Below are 6,992 nucleotides of genomic sequence, written 5' to 3' on the forward strand. Positions count from 1 at the left end.
TGCAGGCAGACTTTGGGTTTGTGCCAGATGCTACAGAGGTTGTTGAAATTCTTGTTGCTGCGGTCCAGCTTGCTTTAAAATGTGTCCTGCTCTCATCCTCGAGGCTGGTGCTGCGGAGACCGAGATTTCCTGTGCCAGGAAAGGCAAACAGGGGAGGTCAGGCCTGTGTTAACCTCGGGAGAGGTCTGCTCTGCCTGCAAGGCAGCGGGTGAGGAGGGGAGAGCTCCTCAGCAGCATCCCTGGACCCTTCCGGCTTCTGTTTGTTCTTAAAAATCCTCTTGTGTGATCAGTTACAAGCTTCACTGCTTGAAGTTTAGCCCTAAGGTAGTGAAAGAAAGCATTTCTTTGACTACCTCTTAATAGATTACTTTGCAATGTAGCCAGAGGCACAAAGGTGCTAAACCATTCTCAGAGGGGTGTGAAGTGGGACTTGTTTTATGAAGATAGTCTAGAAAACATCTCATGTAGAGCCAACCTGCCGCTGCAAGAGTAGTGTAGCAAACCAGCAAGTGTCTAGTCATAAAATAAACACAAATTTCTGTTCCTTCTGCTGTCCAGTGTTGAAATCCAGCTCATCTTTTGAAAGAGTCAGTGTGGCACTTCTTCATCAAGTGTAACTCTTGGTGATACTGTGTGTAGGTTGTACCTGCACCGGCAAATTGGTAATGATTGTTTTGGGGAACGTGTCTGAAAATTAGAAAGATATTTCCCATTTCATGGTAGGTTTGCTCAGTTGTACCATGCAGCACTGTAATCATCCTGTGGTGAAAAAGGATAACGTTAAACTGGTTAAAAGTTTGGTTTGGTTTGGTTGGTTGGTTGGTTTTTTAAATACGAATCGTGGATTCAACTGCATATTCCCTGGGATTTGTTGCTGTCAATGAAGGCAACCCATCCATACTTAGAATCATTCAGGTTGGAAAAGATCTGTAAGATTGAATCCAGCCATTAATGCAGCACTGCCAAGGCCATTGCTAAACCATGTCTCTAAGCACCACATCCACGTGTCTTTTAAATATCTCCAGGGGTGGTGACTCCACCACTGCCCTGGGCAAGCACACAGGGAAAGACAGGAACCTGCCAGAAATTCCTGCCCCTCCACAAAATGTGTGTGAACTAGAACTAAGCAGGGTGAGAAAACCCCAGGGTGAAAAGTCCGCACATGTGGAAGTGTGTGAGAACTCTGGAAACCCAAAGCGCATTCTCTGAGATGCCAAGCACTTGTCAGACCTTACCTTCAGGTAAGCAAGGTGTTATTCTGCATTGTTATCAGGACACTAAGTTTTGCATTCTTAGGTTGTATCCTGGGACTGGGAGATGACAGAGCTATGGATTCTTACCACAGAACCCCTGGCTGTCCGCTCTCTGTCACTGTAGCTGTCACACAGGTGACAGCAGCAGCCGGCTGGAGGTGACGCACCGCAGTCAGCTGCTGTGGCACCCGGGCCATCCATCCCATCAAACAGCTGAGCAGCTGGAGCCACATGAGCACTGAGGTTCATTTGTATTTCCATGCTCGCATAAGAGCAAGATGACAACACCTTCCCCCCTCCTTTCCTGATATCTGACAGCTGGTAGCCAGGTGCCCCAAAAGAGCTGTACCTGATCAAAGCAAGGGAGTGTCCTCTCAACAAGCATGAGGGATCTTCAGCTCTGAAGAGCTGCTCAAACTTGCATGCTCCACCATGCTGAGATGTTGCACTTTTCTTAAAATTCCTTTCAGCCTCAATTCTCTGCAGTATTAAATGTGCATGTTTACCCAGGAAGAAGTCACATTTTAAGGTCACTGCAGAAGTTAACAGGCGTACTGAACTGTGACAGTGTGCACACAGTGAAACGTTTCTTGATGAATTCACCCACTACAACCACGGTAAGATGCATGAATTCAACAATTTACTGCACCCTGAAATTGCCTGAATTGACAGCAATTCGATCATGTTTTCTATCCAATGTAGTTTAAAGAAGTTCCAGATTTCAGTCACTCTAAATTCTCAGTAATGTGTACACCATAACTTGTGGTGAGGAAAACAGGGATTGTACCATTTGAACTGGATCGTAGGTATTCTCTTGTCTTAATTGCTTCATCAATTAGTGCAATCAGAGCTAGCTGGCACTAATAAGATTTTGTGACATGGAGCATCAACAATGTTTAAGTGAGCAAACTAACTGCATTAACCTGCTCCTGCAAGCTCGATGATGTGAAGAATGTTTAGATGCAACTCCTGCAGTATTGAAAATCTGTTGGAATAAACAACTTTGGAGGCAATCTGTCTGGTTTAGGTTAGATAGTTCTGCTTCCCTTTTGTGTTTTTCACTTCCATGGCAGCAAGAGAAGTAATAGTCAACAGCATTCACACAACTTCCATGTCTTAAAATGTGGTATTATGGACATTATGACCCTGAAGTGAAACATCTGAGGTTAAGCATGGATGTAAATAGTAGAAAAATATTGTTTTCTTCCCCAAAACTTACATCTTGAGCTCAAATACAGCTTCGTCACTTTTTTTTTTCTCCAGAACTTCTAAATTGTGATGCTTATTTAAAGTATTCAGACCTCCGTAACACAGCTGGAGTTTGGAGAGGGTCTTTTTTTTTGTAAAAAAGGGTAACTTTTTTTGTAATTGGTGAGGGGAGATCACTGTTTTTCTAAGTAAAAATATTCCTTTCACACTTAAAACTAATCTTTATTAAATGGATGGAAGGCAATGTTTTGGTTACTGCGCTGGAATGTAGCCCCTAGGGAAATACACCAGATTCCAGGTCAGAGAGCACAAATGTTCAACCTGGGATAGAGGTAAACAGCTTGAGTAGGTGCGAGTTCGCTGCAGTGTTTGCGGCTCTGGGGCTTTTCCACAATGAAAACAGCTCTTAAGAAATGAAAGCAAAGACATCTCGACACTATTGAGGCTCCTCTAAATTAACCAGGCAGCACAGGGGACACGAGTTCACTGGCCCAATAACCAAATTGGGCTTTAGTTAATTTGACACTTACAGAAAGTTATTTTAACTTCGGTATGTATGAGCTCATCAACAGATAAAACATCATTGTAACATTTAAAATGTTGTAATTGTCTTAAAATAATGCAAAACCCCCTACAACACCTATAGAAACAATAAATCCTTAAATTGCAATAGACCAGTAGCAAGGCAACTGTTCATGTATTCAATCTTCGAAGCTTAACTTTATTCCCATTAATTTCAAGTATTTGTCTATTCTAGGAGAGGTAAAGAGAAAACTATTTGGGACTGATTTTTTTTTTTTCTTGCAAAAGAAGATACTTGTCTAGACTCTGAGGAAGAGTTTTTTTGGTGTTAAGTTGACCAGAGTTCTCTGTTCAGAGCCGTAGTTGTACTGAGAACTGGAGGCAGAGCTGTGCACACCTTGGGGTTTTGTCAGATATCAATTGGTCACACAGCTGGTGTGTGCTCTGTACTGCCACAGGCTGAATACTTCAATAGAAAGTAGAGAGGGAAGAATCCCAGGTGTGTGTTTTTCTCGGGGTTACAATGAATAAAAATGCCATGACATGAAAAAAAAGTTTTCCCTTCTTTGTATCTATGGCGGGGATGTTGACCTTCAAATTGTTCCTGTCCAGCAGAACTCTTTACATTTTACCAGATCCTTGTACTCATCCTGAAGAGCTGGCTCACACTGCTCCCCTTTGATCTCTGCACTTGTCGGTCGGGTGAGAGTCATTTCTGTGCTGGTGCCTCAGGGACATCACAGCCCCACATGGCACACAGGGCACTTCTGCCGGAGCTTGGCATTTGGAGCCCGGGTGTCAGGGGCTGGGGATGCTCTGACTGAAGCTCTTTAACATCCTCAAGGAAAAAGGTGATTGGGAGCCAGCAGTTGCGGCAGGGAAGAATAATTATGGTTTTTATTTGGGTTAAGGGAACTTATCTGGGCGCTTTTCTTAAAGTGAAAAACTATGGCTTGGTGAAGCTTTTTTGAACTAAACAGTGCAGAAGGGGAAACTGGGGTCAGCAAGCAATGTTTAAAATGATATGGGCAGCAGATGAGTGGGTCATAAAGCATACTTCCCACTCCTCCCTGCCGAAATTTTGGAGCCAATCCTATAGGATTGTTCTAGGGTGCGTAGGTTAGTTCAGACTCTGGCTTTGTACTTCTCTCAAACCCACGCAGAGGTGCTCCCTGTGGAAGAAGTTCTTCCCACCTGTAGGCGACTGCAGTGCTTCAGGAGCCAGCATCCTGCTGCCAGTGCAGGGGGTTCTGAGCCTCGGGCACGCTCCTTTCTCTGTGTGTTCTGCTGCTTTGTTTTGTCCCTTTTGAAATGCACTTGGCTGCTTTGAGGTGGCTCTTACAGCACAACTTCACGCTGCACACTTCCGCGGTGTTTTTCTTAAGAAGCAGAATTCCCATTTCAGTGCATTGCTGGATAATCCTTGACTCGGTTCCTGCAGAGCCGGGGTTGCCCAGACGGTGTCACCTGAGTTTTGCAAAAGGGTTGCTGTGCTCTGACCAGTCTCTCCTCGCTCTTACTTGTTCATGACATAAATTTCAGGTGCTCTTGAAAATGGAGAAAAAAATCCCACCAATCGTCTACACACATCTTAAAAATTCGATGTGATTTATTAGTACTTCCCACCTGTGAATGGGGTGGGAAGTACTCTTGCTCAGTGAATCTGAGCAAGAGTTTAACTTCAATTCTTTTTCTAGACCAAGTTTGAATGGTGCAGGTACCCTAAAGGGTCAGGCTTTGTGGAACAGTCTCCTTGTCCTGGCACTGTGAGGCACAAGAACAGTGCAGGTGAAGCCAGGACACACCTGCCTGAGCTTCCTGGAGAGTCTTCGCTTGCACAAGAGGAAAAGATGCTTCCAAAGCCGAGGAAATCTCGCTCAGCCATAACCCCGGTGCCTGGCTCCTGCTGAGATCCCGCCGCAGCGCCGCGGCTGCCCCGGGGCCATGCTGTGGCCTCGGTTAAAACATTTCCATCTGGACAAACTTCTAGTCTGGGAATTGCGTTGGGATGCTCCCGGGGAACTTGCTGCTGGGAGGAATGGGGATACACTGTTAGTCTGGGTGTTCACGGAGTTGTCTTGCTCCAACCTCGTTGTCAGCTGGCATTCTTGAGTAAGATGAGGGTTTCCCCACCTTTATCCTTTCATGTTCAGTTCTTTTTTTCTTGACATAGTTGCCTGCATTGGATGCAACTTATGAAAACTTGCATTTTCTGTGTATTCTTGCTGTCACATTTCCCACATGCCTCTCCCCCTCCCGTTCCTGTTACTCCACGGTATTATATTTTCTGGTTACTGATCTGAGCAACTACACCAAGAAAAAGGGGCAACATTGTAATTTTAGAGCAATATGAGAAGGGAGACATGACTTTCTTCCACACAGGAGGGTGAGGGAATTCCAGAGTGTGACCGGACGTGCTTTCAGCCAGGTGCACATGTGAATAATCCACAATTGCGTGGAAAAGCTTCTCCCACTGTTTGCTGCTGTCACAGCAATGCAGTATTAGCACAGCAAATAACACCTGTCTGAAGTGCTGGGGGACAGAGCAACCACTTTGTCCTCTTTGTTATTTGATAAAAGTAATGCATCCTCATCTTAGACCAACTTTACCTTTTGTGTAATCCCAAACTTCAGCCTGGGATTTGTTTGAGTCGGTTTCTAACCACTTACCATGAAAAGAAAATAATCAGACAATAAGTGGCAACTCATCTGAAAGATTGAGATGCTGGGCAGTGGTGGGGCAGGGCAAAGTCGTGGACTTTGGAGTTGGTCCTCCATGGACTTGCTCCACACACAGCCTTGGGTCAGGTTCTGATCCCAAACCCATTGGGAGTCTTTGCTAACCAGATCTTTTCTGTGCTCTCGCTCGTTCAGAAGTGAAATCCAATCATTCGGCCAGATTTTCAGAGGAAATAGGTCATGATTAAAATCTTCCAGGGTTGGGGCTCATGTTGCATCATCCTATTTTAAAAAAGCCTGGAATAGTTATCTCTGACTGTTTGCAAGCATATGAGAAACAAATAAAATCAGTGCATCCACCCTGATTCTGATGTGCCGTGCATTCGGAAACCTGCAGTTTGCCGGGGGTTTTCTCTGCTGTGAAATCCCCTGTGAATTCCCAAGGCAGGCACATAGAACCTTCCCCTCATCTGCAGAGCTCAGTTTATGAATAAGAGATAACTGCTGAATTATTGAAACTATGACAATAGTAGTAAAATCCCAACACTGCTGAAAAAGTGATTTATTTACTTTTATGGTGACTTTGTTTGTGGTAAACCCTGTGTCTTTGAAATCTTTGGCTGCAGTAGAGCAGATGGCACTGGCCAGTAGTTTGAGTTTCTGTGGTGGCATTTGGGGAAGAGAGTGTGGAACCCTCTGTAAAACCCACAGAAACAATGGGACATTGTTGCCCTTCTGTGACCATGTGACATAAAGGAAAAGAGGCTTCAATTTCATTTTGGCTTCAATTTTGTTTTGACTTCAATTTTTGTGTGGTTTTTTAACAACATGATATAAAAGTAGGTGTGCTTGGTTATCTGGTTATCTTCATTTCCTTTTCTGGAGTGAGAGTTAATTTTTAAATGGCTTTTTCATTTATTTCTTTTCCCCCAGTCAGGTTTTAGAGGCATTCTAGTGTCATTCTCAGTGCATGCTAGTAATAAATATTTCTTACTTTGATTCCACCTGCCAACTCATCTTTTATTCATCCTGCTGATGAAAACAAATCTCCCACGAAACTTCTGTTGCTGAGAGAATTCAAAAACTTTCCAGTTATGGATGTAATTGATCCTTTTCAGCTTAGTGTAAGAATTTTTTATTACTTTTCTTGAAGAGGTTAGGAACTGTAAAATTCTGATGTTAATTAGAGCAAGGGGAAGAATGTAAGCCAGGAAATGTAGCAACAGCTGAACCTGCCCTTACTTTATGTTCTTATTGCAAAATACCCACGTGGTACCCAGCAAATAGCTGTAAACCAAACCACTCTCCTCAAGTTGTATTTGGCAATTA

The sequence above is a fragment of the Corvus cornix genome, chromosome 11 (genome assembly GCF_000738735.6).
Source record: "Corvus cornix cornix isolate S_Up_H32 chromosome 11, ASM73873v5, whole genome shotgun sequence".
In the NCBI taxonomy this organism is placed as follows: Eukaryota; Metazoa; Chordata; class Aves; order Passeriformes; family Corvidae; genus Corvus; species Corvus cornix.